This window comes from Aythya ferina, assembly GCF_964211825.1.
Source record: "Aythya ferina genome assembly, chromosome: 2".
NCBI lineage: Eukaryota > Metazoa > Chordata > Aves > Anseriformes > Anatidae > Aythya > Aythya ferina.
Genome location: NC_140297.1, coordinates 83189023 through 83209512, shown reverse-complemented (window position 1 = coordinate 83209512; position 20490 = coordinate 83189023). Strand labels below are relative to the sequence as shown.

The 20490-nt window shown below is 41.2% G+C and overlaps 1 long non-coding RNA gene across 8 annotated transcripts in view; it reads left to right on the top strand.

The window, feature by feature from the left end:
* The window catches only part of LOC311432375, an 89816-nt gene that overhangs the window by 29374 nt on the left and 39952 nt on the right, over window positions 1–20490 (top strand). For 3 of the 8 annotated variants that reach the window (XR_014690015.1, XR_014690019.1, XR_014690020.1), the window contains one exon: window positions 10182–10288. The exons of 4 other annotated variants lie outside the window; for them this stretch is intronic. This is a non-coding gene — a long non-coding RNA (uncharacterized lncRNA). Of the gene's footprint in view, window positions 1–5717; window positions 5939–10181; window positions 10289–20490 lie in introns of those variants that run through there. One more of the 8 variants, XR_014690021.1, reaches the window with a different exon arrangement.

Below are 20490 nucleotides of genomic sequence, written 5' to 3'. Positions count from 1 at the left end.
GCCTAGTAAGAGGCAGTGGACAGACCCACGTCTGTGCGGAGCACAAAGTTGTGCTTTATTTTCATAGGAAACTTGGCAAAACTGTAGAGCGAGGGGGTTGGTGGTGACTGATTTCAAAGGGTGGTTGGCCCCAAGAAGCACAGAAGGGGGCCTGTGTCAGATCTCCTACCTTGCCTTTTCTCTGCAGTCCCTTCCACAGAACTTCTCTGTGCCCACTTGTGTCAGACAAGGGATGGCTTGTGTTTTAAGAAAAGGTTATATCACCTAAAACCAAAAAAGAATCTGCTGTTTCTGTTTGTAATCAGTCTTAGTGATGTCTTATAGCTAAAATGTTGCCTATTTTATTTCTGAATTTACATAGCTATTTTTAGCTTTAATTTCTTACTATTGATTCTTGCAGTGCATTTCTGCGCTAGGTTATACAACCCCCTGGGACCAGCTATTTTTCACCATGAAGGTGTGTTTGCACACTGTAATCAGATCATTCTTTATTTCCTTTTTGATAAGTCAAGTGCTGTAAACCCCAGTGGAAGTGTGTTTTCTCTAGCCTTCCTATTACTCTGGCTCTTCTTTTCATTTTGTAATTGCAATCAGTGTGGTCAAAAAACAGTTCATAAATTCCTTGTCAGAGTCAGTCTATAGCCTGTTTCCTGGCTGGCACAGAACCTGCAGAAAGAGGGCGATATCCTGTTTCCTCTCTGCTTTGCACAGTAAAAACATATGATAATCTAAGAATGGCAACACCAAAAAGTTTTTTTTTTTTTTTTTTTTTTTTTTCCTCCAGTGTGACTGTGAAGATGCTAGTACAGTACAAGCTGTAAAGCAGCTAATTTATGAAACTGCTTTTTAAAATCTTAAGTTTTCCTTTTACAACTCCTGCATTCACCAGCAAGCATGTGTCGAATCATGCTGTTCCTTGGAGATCCTCAAACGCCCTACTCAAAGTCAAGCAGTCAAACTCGAAGTGTGCATTCATTAAGATGTCAGCCTATCACAACACATTTCCTTTTTTCTCACTATGAAGATGAATTTAAATTCATTACTGCCAACTGTTTCTTTCTACTGTGTATTTTTTTCTCATGTCATTAGTAATTCTGATGGATTCAAGTCATTGCCCTGCATATAAAAGGAACAGGACTGTTCCACAATGTTAATTTTACTGGCAAATTTACCACCACAAGAGATAGAAAGCCATCAGCAGAGTTTGACCAAATTTTGCTCTCTTAAAATGCCCTCTGAAGTAAGTAATAAGATTTTGTTAAAAAAAATACACTAATAAACAAATGTGGTTAAGCTTATATTTTTTTGTCAGTTTTATCCAGAGAGGTCATCTTATTACGCTTCTCTTGTGTAAATAGTTGCACCAGTTTTGTTTGCTTTTCCCTTTCTGGCTCATGAGGGTGTCATCTCATTCACTTCTTTACCCTCTTGCTGACAACGCAGCAACTGTTCCACAGAGACACAGTGATAGGCTTAATCCTTGATCTCTGAGGTTGATCAATAGATTTAAGTTAACCATTTCACTTTATGGCTAAACATTAATTATACAAAGTGTACTAAGGTGGTTTTTTTTTGGAAACATTTTACCCATATGCTTTGAGTGATCAAGTCCTGGCAGGCCATTTTTTTCCTGAGCTTCCTAGTGATTTGCAACTGTGTTTGTAGCTGGGAGATGAGTAGCATGGGTTTGAAAAGATGCTACTGGAAAAAAGGATGGGTTGAAACCCATATTCTATTGTTGTTACAGAGCAGCCAGGCTGCAATGAAGTGGCAGTGGTTCAAGTACATGCTAGACAGACCATATGCTCCGTAGAGTGAAATGAAGTGGTGTTGTATAGCTGTATTGCTAAGCATAAGGACAACAACTCCAGCTTCCAGAGCTGCTGGCAGGAGTCCTACATGGAAGAAATGTATTCTTCCTCTATCCTTTAAAAGTCATTCAGAAGTGAAGCCAATGTCTGTTCCTGCCCGCCACATGCTAGAGCAAGACGTAACTAGGAAAACACGGCTGATGTAAAGGAATAGACATCGGTATTATACTTTAACTATATATGCAGCTAAGTTCTAGAATCGGCATCTAAAATCATCACAAAACAGTCACTTTTGAAATACAGGACTGCAAAGGATCTCTCGTATCACTGAGTCTCATCCCCATTCTCACAAGAATTAAATGATTTTCAACTATTCAAATAAATTCCATTCTGAGAGTTGTTTTTGTGCCTTTATTGGAAAGTTGCTCAGAGCTTTGGTTCTCTTCTGCCGTAAATTAATTTTCTAATGTCCGTCTGTCCCTATGCCCTGCTACTAACCACAACATTTTCTCCCAACCCCAGTTTACTTAGGTAGCAAGGGCTGGAGGCAAGTGGTGTTATTCTTCTACTGTTCAGCTGGTAAAAGACGAGTGAAGAAGAAATGTAAGAGACTCATCACTGAGGACATATTCTGCCAGCCTCTGTGCTTTTGTGAGACTCTTGCCTGAGCAGAAACACGAGTCTTAAGACAGTTACGTGGAATTGTAGCCCTATGTAAGTTTAAATGTCAGCAGGTGGCAACTAATTTGTCACTTTTCTAAAACTATAAAGTCTGTGCTAGAACACTGCTGATAGTGGTGGGATAGAGGTACAGTGTCAGAAACAGGAATATAACTATTAAGTCAACTTTTTGAGTCTGACATAATTTCTTGAGAATATTCTGGCTGTTTCATCTGTTTCACAAATATTCCCAAGTGTAGTGCAGTCTGCCTGTGTTCCTGGACATTGAAACTTGCTCTCTATTATCTTACCCATTTTACAAACCCCACTGTCTTTTTGTGTTGTGCTCCAAATAAATCAGAACAGGGATGAAAACGGATAAAGCTTATGGAGGGCAGAGAAAAGCTGAACGCTCAGCTCTTTCCATCGCAACCCTGGAAAGCTCTGCTGTGACTCAGCCATGGGTGAGACAATGACAACACAGACAAATGCTGAAGCAAATTGCTCTGTGAGGGAAGTGCAGCTCTACATCCTTCATCAGCAACATCCTCAGGATCTTCCTTTGCTCTTTTCAGGACATGGTATTGTTAGCTCTAGTGCTGTGCTCTCCATGCAGGGTAGTGAAATGAAATGCATGTGCACTTCAAAGAGAAGGTAACTCACACAGGTTCTTTGGCCTTGGCTTCTGACTTACATGCTCCTGGGCTTGTTATGATGTCATTTGCTAAAAAGCAAAAGGGAGTAAGCCATTAGCAGGAAGTCATTTCATTTTATTATTTTTTTATTTTCTTCTATGAAATGCTTCCACACTGTTAGTCAGAACATTGGCTGCATCGAACCTGCCCAAGTTTGTGTGTTGTGCTGGCTGCCATCCAGAAAGAGAGAGAACAATTTAAACACATCTCCATGCAGTGACACCTAAAAAAAAATTGGGAGCTGCTAAACGAGTCTGTGAAGTGTGAGGGGCATGTGGTTTAGTGGTTTCCTCTGTGCTGACAACAAAAGTAGAAGACCAGTTTCATCACAGCACTGTGTGTATGTGACAGAAGTAGCAGGAATCTCACAGAATGGAAAGAAACTAATACATACTCTAAACTTTGTCACTGCGGTGTCTTCTAAGTTAGCATGACAAATGCAGTGCTGCTGGAAGACTGTGAGAGATGGCGTTGTGTTGTGCTTTTTGATTTGCACTGCGTACATGTACATCAGCATGGGTTTCTGAGGTCAGGTTTCCAGCTGGTACAAATCATGACAGTGAAAGAAATGTTGATGCAAATTCCCCTCATAATCTTTAATTCATTTTTCTAGATCACATGGCAACTGCAAAGTAATTTGTCTTCATTAACATGAGGCAAAAACCCTAGATGCTTGGACAGTTTAAGTAGAAAAAATATATATCTTGTAGTGTAGATGTTCTAGCTGAAAGCAACCCAACTCCATCACCTCAGAAGGAAAGTTGCTCAGAATTCAGCATCACTAGCACCAAACACTGCAGCAGCATCAAATTTAGAGCCCAGTTGTCTTCTCCTCTTGCACTGGTGTAAATTGGTGTCGTATCAAAAGAAATTAGTGGGCTTGTGCTGATTCTGCACTGGTAAAAGCAAAGAGGGTGATGGTCTCAAGTGGAATATCTTCTACAAAACCTGAGATTCCCTTTCTTGTAGGGGATGGCTTCAGGTTAGCACAGTAGTTTATAAATCTCCTTCTATGCTGTAAATACAGCTATGCTGTTTGACATTGAATAAGATCCCTTTGGAGAACCACACTGCGTGTAGATCTGTGGCCAGACCTACGCTGCAGATTTCTGTTGGCACAGCAAAACCAGCCAGGGACGTGACAAACTGTGAACTTTGGCCAGTGGAGCTGGGCCAGGAAAATCTCCCAGTCCTAATGCAGTTACACCAGTATAGCTATTACGTAGTTATAGGGTGACTTTCAGGAGGGTTGGCAAATGCTGTGGTCCTGCTGTTCAAAGTTACATCCACGCTGGGGATGCACTGATGGCTGCATATGGCTGAAACAGTTACTCCAGCAACAGGTCCTATTAACATAGATCAGATTAGTGTCCTTTGAGGCCTGCCTTTTTTATCACAGCAGTGAATAATTAGCAGGCTTTAGGCAAATGCGGAATCTGAGCTTTTCAGCAAACTGTGGAAGACAGGTTAAAGGTGCCAAAAAGAACCTGTGCATCATGGCAGTAGTGAAGCAGTAATTGCAGACCCCACTTGCAAGCACAACATGGAAGAAAAACACATTTCAGAAAGTATTTGTTTTGCTCATTAAGACATTTTCTTTTCTTTGCCTTTTTTTTTTTTTTTTTTCCTGCTCTTTTTGCCAGGAGTTACCAAAATACATGATGTATATAATTCCAAGGGAAGTAGAAATGCAGGGTTTTAAAAGCATGATGTAGTGTTTGAGTTTGAACAATGTTATAAAATAAAACGAAAAGCAATACTGCATATCATCTGGGTATAGATGATTATCCTGCAATCTAAATCCCAGAGTTTTTGGAGCCCATCCATGGACCTAGTCCCAGAACCACATCTCTCCCTGGGAACAGCAGGTGCTCCACATCTCACAGAGCTCTTTTCTCCCTCACTTTCCGTATTGATGAAGTTTTTCCCCGGGTCAGGAAAAAATAATGGTAAGTTTTTGCATGTTTAAAAATAAAAGAGGATTCCAGAAATTAGGAATAAATGGAGTTAGTAATAATGTTAAATAATCAAGCTGCTCTCGGAGGGAAAAAGAAAGAAAAAAAAAAAAAAAGAAGAAAAGCTATTTTTCTCTAGCTATTGATTTTATTTTTGCAGTATGATTTGCAGTAATGCTTCCAGCACAGAAATTCTTAGGGAGCTTAAACTTCTCTTCTCTGTAATTTGTTGTAGTTTTGGACAATCTAGTCACTGGTACTGATGGCAGAATGGGAAGACTGGGACAGATTTGTTCCAGTGTGTACACTAGGACTTGCATTAATCTCTGGTTTATGTGCCTGGAAGGATTCCCATCCCTCCCCTCCAAGCATGGCCTGCATGTGTCTGGGATTTGTTGCCTTCCAGTCAGTGCAGCATAAATTCTTATTAGATAGCTCGTAATGATTCCTGCTGCTCAGCTCGGGCATGTATTTGATGACTGTAGCCATTTACTAGTAGAATTTGAAACAGGTTTCTACTGAAACATGATTAGTAAAGCAGCCTTTCGATTTTTAATATCCTAAGTAAGCTAGTTTTATCAATTCCGCCCCTTCAGATTGACTTCTTAAGGCATCTCCCTGAACGTGTTGCCAGATTAAGATATTGGAGAGAAAAATACCAGAAGAGTGGGAAAATCTCTAGAGCCAAAATGCAAGAGAAAGAAGTTTTGGTGTGTGTGGTTTGAAATGGGCTGAAAACTAGTGAAGCAAAGCACCACCAGGAAAATTGCTGCCGTCAACACTGCTGGGAAGAGCTGCGGTGGGAGCAGTGCTGGTTCTGACAGACAGCTGCAGAAACCTTGAGGCTCGGTTGCTCTGCAGCACATCTGGGACACTTAAACCCGTTTTTAATGACATGAATGCAAAAGGATGGAAAACGAGGCTCACTAGTCACTTTTAGTGCAGTACGGTAAATGGTTGCAGGGCCTGATCCAAGGATGGGGAGAGCGTTCTCCAATATCATCCAGTAAAAGCAGACAAGAAAAGCAAACTTTCTCCAGGCAAACTCCCACTGATCATACACTACATGTCCAAATCCTCCATAGGAAAGAGTGCCAGCTAAGATTTGAGGTAAGCATTAGCATAATTACAAGCTTCTCTCACTGATCAGAGCTGTCATCTCAGCTATGTGTAAAAATAATTTTGTCTAGAACTGCCCCCATGCATCTCTTAAGGAGATAACCTTTGGGGGATAAATCCTGCTTTTGCTCTTCAAGCTTTCTGTTTTCTGCTGTAGTGTCTCTTGTGGGAGCAAAGGGACAGCACTTTTGAAAAGTTTGTTGTGGAGAATTCACTACAGTTTGCCATCTGCTGTGTCACTGATCAGGTTAGCATCACCGAACTGTTCTGCAGTCTTATCACGGGATGAACAAGCAGACCTCCAGAGCATGAGGAAGCTCTCTACGCTTTAAAAATACAAATTCTGACTTTGTTAGATGGGCTTTGTAGAAAATGTCACAACTCCACACACTTACTGTGGAAAGGGCTTTGGTATTTGAAAACGCCAGACTTTGGCCTGAATATTACCATTGGATCAATGTGCTTGTCATGCTACCTTTAGTAAACCGTGGAGAAATGAACATAATTTTGAAAGTATTATGTGATTTGGCCTGCATCACAATTATGGCTTTAGCTCGCAGTTTACTCACGAACAACTGAAAGTGTTTAAATGTACAAGGTTCAGTTTTCATCGCTCCTGGCATGAAAAACCAGTCAACCAGCTCCTCACCCCCTGAGACCAACAGCCTGGGAAGTTAACTCTCCAAAAGAGAAGGGGGCTTTTGATAGTCAAGTGAGTTTTCTTAATGCAAGGAACTCTTTCTTTGCTGTTGATATCTCTAAAATCTGATTTCCAGATGGCAGCCTGGTAAGTCCTCTTCACCAGACTTGCTCTCTCCCTTGTTATTTATGGAGGGGCTTACAAATTGGTTCACTCGGAAAATGTACACTACACAGCAGGAGTAACTAGCTACCTAGCACAGAAAGGGGAGTTTTATGTGAAGATGATAAATTTTACTTCATCGAGCGGAAGATAATACAGGATTTAAAACTAGTGGCCAGAAGTGCTTTTTGAAAAGAACTGGCAAAACTTATGCTGACATGATGAAATAACACCTGAAACACCTGAACATGATGAAAAAACACCTTTCCAATTCCAGGTGAACTGGAATTGGAAAGTACCCCTAAAGAAAGTCGAGGTGGGTCACTCCAGTTTACTGGCTTTGAAGGTACAAAATCTGTCCAGATGTTTGAGCTATTCCTGCAGCATTTAGAAGTACGTATTTCTTAAGAGGCATAACATAGTTTTGAACTACTTTGGTTGGGGGAACTCTGTCATTCTCATTAGTCTGAGAAATGGATAATGCAAGCTGGAGGTAGATACAATGCAGCCAGCTCTTGAGCAGCCCGTGATAGCTCATTCATAACCCAAGGCAAAACAGTGCAGGAGAAGACTTTGCAGTGTGGGGCTCCAGCAATCTTAACTGTCATTGATTTTCCCAGCTCTCACTTTTTGTAAACCAGCCTGTTCTCCTGGTCTTCTCAAGAAACGTTAAGTAGCATGCTACAAATGAGTTACTTCCTGACCTAAAATGCAGTATGAAGTACCAGCTTGGCCCAGTGGGATTTAAAGTAGTTCTGATTCAAGCTCAGGTTTTCTGATCCATAGCTTTTGGGAGTGAAACACGCTTGCCTCTCTACAGACAGCAAAGGCTGGAGGGACCCAAAGAGATTAGGAGCTGTTGTAATTTTGCTCATGTATTCTCTCAGCTCAGTTTATCTGCCCATGTTGAGGTTTTAAGTAAGGAGATGCAATGTAAGGGTAGTTTTGAGTATTTGGGGTCTCATTTCCACTCTGTCCTTCTTTGGTTATTTATGCTGATCTTGTACCAATCTTACTGGGAAAGCACCAATTCCAAAGTAAACATCGAGCAGCTGCCAAATGAGGTACATGCATACATACATCATCGGTAGTGGCAGAATGGTGAAGGTGCCTCTGCTGCCAGACCATTTACCTCTTTGGAAGGGCCTGTGTCCCTTCAGTCTGGGACCTCATTGCAGGTAAGATGATAAAAGAAGGTTGGTTGACAACTTACAGTGATCAAAACTAAGCTGTACAGTATTAAATCCCAACCTCTGAAGTGACAAGCATCTCAAAATATGCAAGTCTTCTGCTTCACTCTTCTTCCCTTGCAGCTGTATGCCCAATACGTAATGCTGCAGAGCATGGTGCTAGAACTATGCAAAAAGATGAAATTCTTCAATACCCTTAACACCATGCAGTGTCTATTAAATTACATTTTCTCTGGGTTTAGTGTAGATTTTCTGCAATATTTTTGTTCCTTGCTATTCCTTATTTATGTAAAAATATGCAACGGGGAGGGAATGCAGAGTTTCCATTTGAAAACTAGGAATGGTAAAAGTGTTATTTGATGAAATATGGGAAAAGAGTATTCTGGTCTGGGCCAGTTTGTTTTGGCATCTGAGATGATGCAAGTCCTTAGCTGGTTGCTAAGTATCATTTCATGCTCTTCAGATATTCTGATCCAGCATTTCCTTCTCTGGCTCATAGTTGTCCTGGTTGGTCTTGGTACATCAACAGGTTTTTTTTCTTTCTCCCTGGAAGTTTAGCAGTTTTTCAAGGATAAAGAAAAAAAAAAAAAGTTTGATTTTCATCTCCAGAAGAAAAAAAAAGCTTTCCAGCTTTTTTTATACTGATATTTGGCCTCAGCAAGAGACTATGGAAATGTGTTTGACAGAAACCAGTGCTATGAGTAAGGAAAGCATTCTGAAGTGCCACCTGTATTGTTAGCTTCTGATTGTAACTGGATTAGCAGCACATTGGCATAAGCCTGAAATTAAGCATAGGCTTGATTTTTTACTGAAATGCTGTCTCTAGGTTATTGGTATGTCTTTGGGGCTTGGAAGAAACAAGTTTTCAGAAGATTGAATTAACAGTCTCTTAAAAATCTGTTTCTTTGTGCATATACTATTATTACTCATAGAATAAACCAAGTTGTCTCTGTGTTTCATTAGCTTTGCCTATGCATGCGTACATAAATTGTATGGCAATGCCCACTGAATAGGCAGTCTCTCAGTACTCCATTGTGTTTGCACATGCATGCATAAGAGTGTTGCATTTTTATATATAAAGGCTATGTGATCTGTGATGATGCTTCTGGAAGAAAGCAAGGTTCCTGGAGAGTCCTGTCTCATGCTGCCAAAGACCCTATATCACTGTTTATCTGCTTTGGGCAAAGGTATTTGGCTTTCCAGACCCAGTACTCTCACTTCACATGATTAGATTTCTGTATTAAAAACAACCTGCCCTCCTTCCTGGAGTTTTCTTGATTAAAAATAAACAAATGAAAAGCCACTGAAGTCACTGGAAGGACAGTAAAGTTGCAGAGTTCTTAAATGGCTAGAAATGCCTCAAAGCATGTCACCCCTGTAAGTTTAATTCTGCTCCCTTTGAGGTTTTGCAATTCAGTCTTTTCTAATTGAAGCACTCATTTTAATTCGACGGAAAGAATTGTTCTGACTGGACAAAATGATGCAGAACTGTGCAGCAAACAGTGAGAAAGAATTTGTAAGGGACTTTTCACGTCAAGTGTACAGTCACAGCCAGAACCACAAAGATCACAGTTTGTCTTACAGTGTTACTGCATTTCCAGACACCGTCTTTTCTGTAGAGGGAACAAGAGCAGGTTTACATGGATTAAACAGCACATGATCAAATGATTAAGTAGTGTATCTGAGTGCATAATGCACAGGAAACGTGATTAAAAATCCTGTTGGGACTCTTAATGTGGGTTTCTATGTAGGAAAACAGACAGGTAGTACTTAAGAGTGTGAATTAAAAACTACGTAATGCTTGCACATATATACACAAACTGTGTAGTGAAGAAGATAAATGGTGGAGATATCCAGCTGTGTAAGAAGCTGCTGAATAAAATGTGTACAGCTTGCCATGAAGAAAATGCTTTGGCTGTAAACTAAATGATATTTCCCTCCTATTCTAGAATTGATATGGCTGGAGAGAGGTGGTGACCGTCCTGTTGGTGTGTTAGTCTGAGAATTAGTGAAGAATCTACACAGTGGAGAATTACATCAGTGTTGCCTCATCCAGGTCAGATTTTATTCAAATTCCAGTTTAAATGCTAGTCGCAACAGAGGAAAGTGTTTTACAGAACTGCTCAGCCTGGGGTCTCCTCCTTGAAATCCTTGCAGACTGGCTATGACATTCACTCTCCTGGCATTCCTCAGTGTCCCCCTTGCAGACATCTGGGGTGTTTCTGTTTCTCCCCCAGGGGCTGGTTATGCTGGCTCCACCGTAGGAACATGTGCTGATGCCTTCTGAAGTCTGTGGGCATCTGCTTATTTAAGCAAATGATTATCAAAGCAAACCCTCATCTCAGGCAGTTGCAGTGCTTCCTGTAGCCAGTGGGGAAGCATTAATTTCTGCTCTGGCAGTTTTTGGGTACCATCTGCCCAGCCAGGCTGTCAGAAAGTGCAGCTCAGTAACCTAGCTGGTAGTGTTTGGGGATATAGTATGGCTAAACACAGGGGTTGCTTCTCCACCCTCAGCTACTGCTCCAAAGCTGCCTTTCAGGAGGCTCTCAGCAGACATGGAAAATCTTGGAAGCCAAAGTAATGCAGCAGAGAGTGGTGAATCTCCACATTTCCTCTGATAAGCCCCACCGTTCTTACGAAAACCCTGCTTGGGGAGGGAAGCGGACAGGTAAATCCTGGCCTTTGCTGGGAACAGCCAAGCAGAGCCCCAGGTAGTGCCTCGGGCAGATATATAAGCCAACAGGTAATGTTTGACTGACCAGACCTGAATGGATGATCAAAAAGTGGAAGCCGCCGTGGCCATTCATCCATTTTCTCTGTCTGAAACAGAACCCTTGAAACCATTTGAGTTTGAAGTGCTTAGAAAATTAGACCTTATAAGCCTGGAGAGAGTGTGTGTGGGGGGAAGATCCTCAGTTTTGATTATTTCTCTACTTATAGATTCACATTTCTGTGTTATGCATTATTCATGGCATCAGTATATGGTACTGCTGACATTTGTCACTGCTGATTTCATTCTATGCAAATCTGCAAACCACTTTTGTAGACACTACATGAGACTCCTTTTCATTACGTGAAAGAGTGAATGTGTAATTAACAGTGTACCAGTGAAAACAGCACTTACTTGGCCTATCAGAACAGGAATCTGTTCTTTAACAGCATTTCCAGTTCATCACACATACCCTATCTCCTTGGGATATGAGTAATAACCTTGCCTTTCTTGAGTCAGATTCAAATGGCTTTTTTTTTTTTTTTTTTTTATTGTTGTGGAAGGAGTCTGAACACTGTTGTACATGGTAATTTAAGCTACCCCTGTTCCGATGTTGCTGGCCTCCACTGGTACATAAACCTCCACAACATCGGGCTTTCATTAGCTCTAAGTATGAAAATTAAGTTCTGATCGTGGTTATCCCGATACATCTCTGGAACACATCCACTGAGAGCCACAGCCTGACACCAGATGTTGTGTTGTACCTGGGGTGATGGAGGCAGCTTGCCTTGGGAAGTGAGTCAAAGGCAACTGGTACCCTGCAAATAAGGCCCCTAGATTTATGTGTAAATAAGAGAGGATTTTGGCTCCGGAGTAACGAATGATACTCAGGGGAGGGTGCTTTCATTGCATTCATTTTAAGAAAAATCTGCTATTGGACCAGGAACAATTTAACTCTTATTATGCTCATTCCTATGTGGCTCACTGAAATACTCCCTGCTCGAATATTATTTAGAGGCTTATTACCTCCCATATAAAACTCTTCATTTGTTTAAAGTTTCTTAGGTTAAAACCTCAAGTACTAAATAAATCATTATAACAAATACTTTCTGTATTTCAGAGTTCACTGACCTTTCAAGCAAACAAAAAAATATTGCCCTTATCCAATTCTCCTTTCCTATTAGGTCTGTGTTCACCCTTCCAACACAGTGCTCAGGTAAACAGTTTCTGTCTGTAGCTCTTTGCAGGAACAGTGAGGGAATAAAGGAAAACTGGCTTATACACACTGTCCTTGTTTCACTGTGGAAGGAAAAACACCACAGTGCCATGTGTGAGAATCCCTTTGGAGCTGCTGCAGCCCATGTCAGAGCCTGAGTGGGGAGATTCAGACTAAGCAAGCGCACAAGGAGCACAGAAAAGCTTCACAAGTCTTTCCTCCTCTCTATCTTTTTTCTGCAAGCTCAGCAACAAAGGAAGTAAGGACAGTGAAATTTAAACGTATGCCTTTTAAAACATCCAGTTTATGTAGTTTTCTAGCCTGCCATGGCTGTATTAGAAGGCAAAGCTGCACTTAGAATATTTGCAGAAATTGTTCAAAACCCTTTTATTCCCCTCTCTTAGCTAGAATTTTGGTTTTGGCCACAAAGGGGTTTTTCACTAAAAATAAAAATGTTTCATTCAAAAGTCTTTACAGCAGAAAATCCTTTTGTTTGTTAAATTAAAAACAGAAACCATTTCACTTCAGAAACCCCTACCTCCTCTTTTTTTGAAGTTTCCGTGGAAAATATATATATTTTTTTCACCAGCTCATATCACAGAACATAGTAGACTCTTAGGAATTTATTCTATTGCTGTTGAAATATCTTAGCAAATTAAGCCTTCCCTAGTCTGTGATTTCATCTCAATACCTCTGCACACACTCTGTACTCAAAGGCTTTTCACTGCACTGAAATCAAACTGAACCCTAACATGCCTCCTGCAACTCAGTGGATGAATTTGACCTCTGAAATCTGCAAAGCAATTAAGCAAACATCTTTTGCAGGATGGATCAGGTGAGAAATTGTTGCTGTTCTATCTAATCTCATTCAATTTTCTGGGTGAGAAGGGACCGTGTTGATCCTCCTGTTCAGCAGCAGGATTTTCAGGGCATTGTGAAGTTCAGACATGTGAAGGTCACCCACATACTGCTTCAGCTGTGTGTTTTTCACCTCTGGAAACAAGAGCTTCTCAAAAAAGGCACGATTGTTATTGCTACTTATACTTATGTCTTGAAAGAGCTACCATTATGCAGTAAATTACAGTGTTTATATATGGGTTTGGGACCTTGAACAAAAATAGAGAGTTTTCTTAATCCTGTTTGTCAGAGGCTAAGATTAAGTGTAGATGATCCACTAAAAGAAAAATTGAAAGAGTGTCTGGATTTGATCCTAGCCTGACAGAAGTGCTAAACTAGGGATTGAAGCTATTCACTCTTAAAGCTGAGCCAGCGATTCTCCTGGAAACCATTATGGCTAATGACAAATTCTATAGAAATCCTTAATGTATGAAAATATAACACGTACAACATCCAGCAAGATACAGATGAAGCCAAGCAGAATTCCTAGACATTTCTGGCACTGTTGCACAGAGGAGTCTTTGTGGTGTGTCAGTAAACTGGATTTAACCCCTGGCAAAAGCAGCTTGCAAGTACCATACATTTTGGAGTAGGCAAAGGCTTTACAATGTCGCAGAGGGAAAAACTGAAATTCCACTGTAATCCCAGCCATCCACCGGGGCTCGTGTGGTACATAATGGACTCCTGAAGCTTCTTTTGCACAGGAGCCTGATGCCGTTGCTGGGAAGGATCTCCTCCCAGACATGGAGGCCTGGGTTACAAGGTGCAGAAGGATGGGGGCAGCCACGTTAGTTGTGTCTTCTGGAGAGAAAATTGAGGAAGATGATTAAATGTTATACATTTGGAGGTAACCAAGCTAAGGGTCCTGGGTCAGATCTCTGTCATTAGTAGAAGTCTGGGACTGCTGCTGTGTATGTGTAAAATAACGTGGATGTTTTGTAAGGCAGAGAAACTGGAAGAAAAACACAGCACATCAGAAGGTGGCCACGAGCTAGCCAGTTTATTCCAAGAAGGAAAATGAGAGATGGAAAGGAGGTGAGATTTTTGTAAAAGTTCTTCAGTGTAGAAATTAAAAAAAACTTTGCAGGCTTCTGAGGCAGACCTAAGGGAGGTTCATAAGCCTGGTTCTGGTGCAGAGTGCTTTCTGCCATGTCTGGCTGTAGTGGAAATGGATCTCCAAAAATGTACAGCTTCTGTCTCAGGACTCAGATCCTTTCTTGACATGTAAGAAGGACTCAGGGAGCTAGATGAGACTTTGAAGGTTACAAGTGTGTTTGTGCATGTTCAGAGCTCTGAAGCCATTTGGATTTGGGTCAGCTGTAGAAGTGAAGAAGTAATTCTTCTGCTCAAAGCATTTGAGAAATGTAACAGGAAGAGGTAAATGAATAACTGTTCATTAAGAGTTTGCAGCTGAAATTTACACATCTGTGACAGAAACTGTACAGCTTGCTTATGGCTGAAGCTCTTACAGCCTTATGGTCAGCAAATGCTGAAGTACAGTTTGTTTTATTGTCTCTGGAAGTGATCACTGTGCAGAGTCACTGTGATCAGCAATATGTAGCTTTGCTCCCAGCAGGAGAGGGAAGTGCTTTTTCTGCTTTGAAAAATTCAAAAGTTGACTTCAAAACAAATTGTTGTACATCTATTGCGATGCAGGAGTCATAGGTTGGCTACAACGTGCTGTGCAAAAACAAAAAAAAAAAAAAAAGAAAAACCAGATGAATTTTCTGTGATGCTCTGAAAAGCTCTTCCTTTCCAAGAAAGGCTAGGAACAAACAAAAGTGGAGCAATATAACAGGCTAGTGGTATATAATGGTGCTGCCATAATAGTTCCCTGTTCTGTCCATGCAAACCTATCAGCCAGGCCTGGGTCATTGCTGTTTCATACCTCACAGTGCTCTCCCCACCATGTCTCCTGCATCGTTGTTGTTTTTTTTAGCCAAGTGTGAAAACAGGCCTTCACTTACTGTAAGGTGTCGGGGAATACACACATGAAGCAAATTGTGGTCTGTATGTGCAGCTTTTGAAAAGGGGCTTTCTTCCAGAAAACAGGATGGTGTTGTGACCTGTGTCCTTGGTTTCCCTACCCCACAAATCCAATTAAAGGTCTCCAAACAAAATCAGATTCATGAACCTCCTGCCTCGTGAAATGCTATTCCAGGCACAGTTCTCGTCCCCCAAAGAGGGCCGCTGCTGTCATTCTTTAGTGGGCACTGACAGGATTTGAATGTCTCTAAATTGCTCTTTTCTATTTAACACTTTTCTTCTGCTGCTGGGCTCTTTCATTGTCTGTGGCTCCACTTCTGCTCATCTGTATTCAATTTATTTTGTGGTTTCAAGAACTGCGGTAGTTAATGCTGCAAGCCGCAAAGGCTGATGAATTATAAATCTTTTCAGTAAATCCTTCTGAAAGGAGCACAGTGCTTGAGAAAGGTCCTGAGCGGACAGGATTGGCACCTAATGTCCCTACTTGTGCAGGAAGCCCCTCTGAGGCAGCATCCCCCATATTTTAGCAAGATGCTCGTTGGACGTGGCTGACTCGGCAGGACGTGGCCCCACAGCTTGAGGGATCTGGCTACTGTTTTTGTCATGGTGGGTGAGCTGCTGGCCAGCCCCTCTACCTACCTGTGCCTCCTCATCCTCTGCAGCGTGAGGCCACTGCTGCTGGCTGTAACAGCACGCCTGTGGAAGGCACTCTCAAGGGAAAGGGGAGAGCTTGACAGCTATTCAAGGCCCACGGGCAAACAGCAGTTTGGGTGTGTGGGTAGGGCTGTCACGTTAGCCTTGCTCTGCGCTCACCTGGACCATTTGTAGCTCTGGGAGGCTCTGTCTCTGCCCGTGCTGTATGATTCATACAATATTCTATGTCACTGGGCTAATAAATACAGTTATGTATTGTAGCATGGGTACATCTGGCCAGTATTGGACTCCATGAATGCAGTTGTTGGCTTTTGGTTACCCTAGGAATACACAGTAAAATATCCCATAAGTGGTGGGATGATGCTAAAATTCATCTTCTAGAGTGCTTCAACATAAAGCTTGGGTAGCTGGTAGCCAGAGCAGTGCCAGACAGCATTGCTTCTGAGTATTGCTATTAATTATGTATTATAATTTATTTATAATTGATACTGCTTTTTTTTTCAGATGGGCATAGGGTCTTTGACCTACCTAAATGTACCTAAGAATGCGATCTGTATGAGAGGTCAAAATTAGCCATGTCACACATGGGGATCAGCACAAATGGTGTCCTGCACCTTGTTGTTGCTTGTGACAATGAAGCCATTGTGTGGGCAGGAGGGGAGGGAAGGGGAGGCACAGCCACAGCTGCAGCTTGCCTCGTGCACTCTTCCTACGCCCTTGCTCTGCCTTACAACAAAACTCTTCCAAAAGGGGAAACTCACTGTAGAAGTACTTGGTGCAGTGACACCGGTGCATCCCATGAGGGTGAATTTCACAGTCTGCCGCAGCAACAGCTGAGCTGGGATGTGCCTCCCAGAGGGGCCATGAACTGCTGGGTTCTGGGGAAAGGCAGTGAGCTCCAGCTCAACAGGGCAGTGCAGGAAAGGAGCAAGGTGCTTTAGTTAACACTGAATTACGATCCCAGCCTTTTCACTTGCGCTGGTGTCTGCATTAGTCTCTTCTTGCCTGACCTGTTCAGATTGGATGAGAGCCCAAGCCAAAATCCCAAAGAGCACCGTCCACTCTTGTTTTGTTAGGGTCTGGATGGAAGGAGCCCGCAACTCATCTGTCATTAAAGCGATGTCTCTGGAGCTGGGTGGGTTCTGAGTCTATTTCTGCGCTGTTTCTAGCAGCCAGCAGATCTGCTGAGGGGCTGAGCTGGAGGAAATCCAACGTTATTGTAGTCTTAAAATCTGACATCCAGAGATGTTTCTGTTGCCTCTTTCTTACAAATGTATTTTCTAAAATAGTAGCCAGAGAGCCTCAGTCAGGCAGAGACTTCAAACCCCGAGCAGTTTCTCATGACCCTCCACTTTGGTTGGTGACTTTTACCTATGTTGTGATAAAAATTCCCTATCAGTTTAAGTTACTTGTTTCCTTCAAGAAACTTAATGACTTTGTGAAACTATCTTAAATGAGTGTCAGCTCTTAAACACCCTGTTCCTCTTCCTCTGCAAGGTTCAATGATTTTTAACAATACAGAATGCTAAAAGAGGTCACTGCAGCTAATCATATATATCAAATATTCAGCATCCTTTCTTCCTGGAAGGAAGTGGTCCGAGCATCCTTCAACTTTGACTATATAAATAATGAGGATATTGCTTCTATTTTTCACAAGTCAATATAATAAAATGTCAAAAGATAAATACACTCTATTAAAAAGATTTTATTGTTTGTGCTACAGGAGATTTATTACTTCACTAAGAAAAATATTTAGCAGACATATGTGCTATTTTACAATTGCGTTAAGTGCAATATATTGGCAGTGCAATGAAGACAATGTTTTCCAGGGCTATGAGACAACTGTGCCATAAGATGTTTTGAGGTGGCAGTATAATGATGAGACATAAAAATATTATGATTTATTATAAAATATTTTTAAACTAAAATAAATTATATATATATACATATATATCTATATAAACTACTAAGGCTTATTGAAGTCTAAGGTTCATGAATAACCTGAAGAATGTAACCTAGAATACAAATATAGCTGTTATTTCTGGTTATATCCTTTCATGGCACTATGAAGTGTTTTCATGAGTTATCACAGGGCTTTGTTCCGTAAGTAAGAACTCCCACACTCTACAAAAGCACTTTATAATGCCAAAAGATGGTCATAGAGTCCTTTTAGTCTGTACTATAACAACATTAGTATGTCTGCAACCCTTTCCCTCTAAGGACCACTCAAGCATCTCTTGAGGAAAAGCACTGTGGATAAATGGTGGTTCACAACCTGAAAATGAGAATTGCTGCTATAGGTGATGGTATTTTTTTTTTGTGTTTACCCACAGTAGGGAATGATTTTGAAGGCACTCAGGAAAGAGAGTTAAAAATAAATAAATAAATAAAAATAGGATGTATATGGAAATATTTCTGTATTTCCAAATTTGTTCTCACTACTAAGATAAGATTTTTTTCTTATTATTTATTTATTTATTTATTTTTAATAAGAGCCCTGCAGACATTTTGCAGTATTTGGGAGCCGTAAATAGCTGAGCAAGAAAAGAACTTATACTGAATAGAGAGCTGCAATAGGCTGCCAAAACTGTGGGTGGGCATTCCAGAGCTAAAGAAATTAAGAAAAAAAATGGGAAAGTCGGCTGTCTCTGAGGGATTTCTCTCCAAAAAGCTTTTGTGTGATGGGAATTCAGCTACCAGCTGTTGAGGAGGCAATAATGTGAATGACAAATATACTGGAAAAAAAGAGTGGCTCGACTAGCATGGCATTGCATTTTCTATGCTAGCTGCTCAAGTGCTTGATTTCTGTTGTTGTGGTTTTTGTTGTTGTTTTCACTTTTTTTTTTTTCTCTTTTTTACCTGATGTCTCATAATTTGCAACATATTCTGGATCAGAGATGTTCATCCTGATGCTGGACTGTGCAGTGGCTGCCAGTACTAGTCTCAGCTCTCAGGGCTGTTGATTCACTGATGTTGGTAATTGTTTGTAGTAGAGCCCATCCAAAACAGGAGGCCCGTCAGATATGCTCTTGATTACTAGATTATTGGATTGTGGTTGCCTCGATTATTACTATTTTTTTACTCTATTTTTTTCCTGTCTAAGATAGCTGTGCTTTTAAAAGCCAGTGTCAAGTGTCACTTTTAGATGCCATATTACATGTCAGAGATTTTAAGACCTGTGTGGTAATAAAGGCCAATAAAACTGCAGTTTTATTGCTTAACCACTGAGCTCAGATTAGCATTATAAGGGTCTTTCTTTAAAAACACTCACAAATATGACTGCAGTGGCATATAACTGGGTTCTTTCTAAGGGATCAGGACTCATCCTCCAATACTTGTGCAGAATAGTTAGACCAACCCTAGGAGTGCCCAAATGCTGGAATAGCTTCTTTCAGCGTAATATTTTAATGTGTGTGTCTCTGATAGAGACATAGCTTAAAGTTAGTCTTTTCTGCTATAGCTGTACTCTTTAAGGAGGTATTTCAAGGGTGTTGAGTTGCTTAGGGGACCCCTTGTACTTAGTGTGAACTAGTGGAGATCGGCTCAGCTGATAGCACTTAGATGGATTTTGAAGGCATGTTTGTATGACTTCTGCTAGTGCTGATCTTTTCTAACACATCCAGGTTTTAAAATCTTGACACATATTTATTTGCTAATCTCCAGGAGTTAATTGCTCCCTTGTGGAAATCCCAGAACAAAAAGTATTCTGTATACTGTCCTTGGAGAGGCTCAGAATACACATTTCTTGACATACATTTCCTTTTCTGAGGCTTTTTCTTCCTGATGGTGTTGCTTGATTCATTTTCTTCAGTTCTCACTGGCAGAGATGAATGAGAAAGAGGTAATGATCCCTCCTCAAACTTGCTATAGAAATGTGGCCGCTTTGTACACCTGAGAACTGGCACTGAGAAGACCCAGTAAGTGCAGCGTGCCCGGGAGCAGCCCAAGCAGTAGGCCACCTTTGGGCAAAGTGGCTATCATCACGTCCAGAAGAGGCTCGTCATGGGTGAAGCACCTTCTGGAGAAGGTCCTGAGACCATCCCAACTGCTGGTCTGTGTCTGGCGATGGTTTGAAGAGAGTGTGGCTGGAAGGGGTAAATTTGGGACAGAGAGGACATTTGAGAAATTAACAGGTGGAGAGGAGCACATTGGGGTGCTTGGGAATGCTCTTGAACATCGTTTGTTGTTGTGGCCTAGATGAGTATGATGCACTGATGTCCTCTTTCACATGGAAACTGTATAGTATATGGCAAAAGTACTGCAACTGGAGCTGGAAGAGCTCATTTCTAATTCTACCTCAAAAGCAGATCTGTTGCTTGATCCTCATGAACCTACCTGTCACTGTGCCTCTGGCTGAAAACACGGGGAAAATTACATTTCTTGAATGACTTCCAGTCACATTGCTACTGCTGCTATTAGTACTGCTATTACCACTACTTAGGAGCAGTTTGTGGATCTACACAATCTGGCCATAGCCACTGCTGTGGCTCCAGACAAGGCCTACTGCAATTTCAATGTCACCTGGTGGGCGGGAAGCCAGTCTGACAATGTCAATTCTCTGAAGTTTGAGTACTCTTAGCACTATATCAACACTCACAAATGTTTGTAGCGGCTGTAAAATTATGCAGCCTTAAAAAAAAAATCCAGAGACATGCCAGTTCTATTATAGACCCCATCTGTGCATCTACTGGTTCAAAATGGAAAAAAAATCCTTGCGTAGCATGTTGATCAACTAATTATTATAAACTATATCTCGTAGTAACATTCTGTTTCAATGGTGTACAGCTGTTTCTGT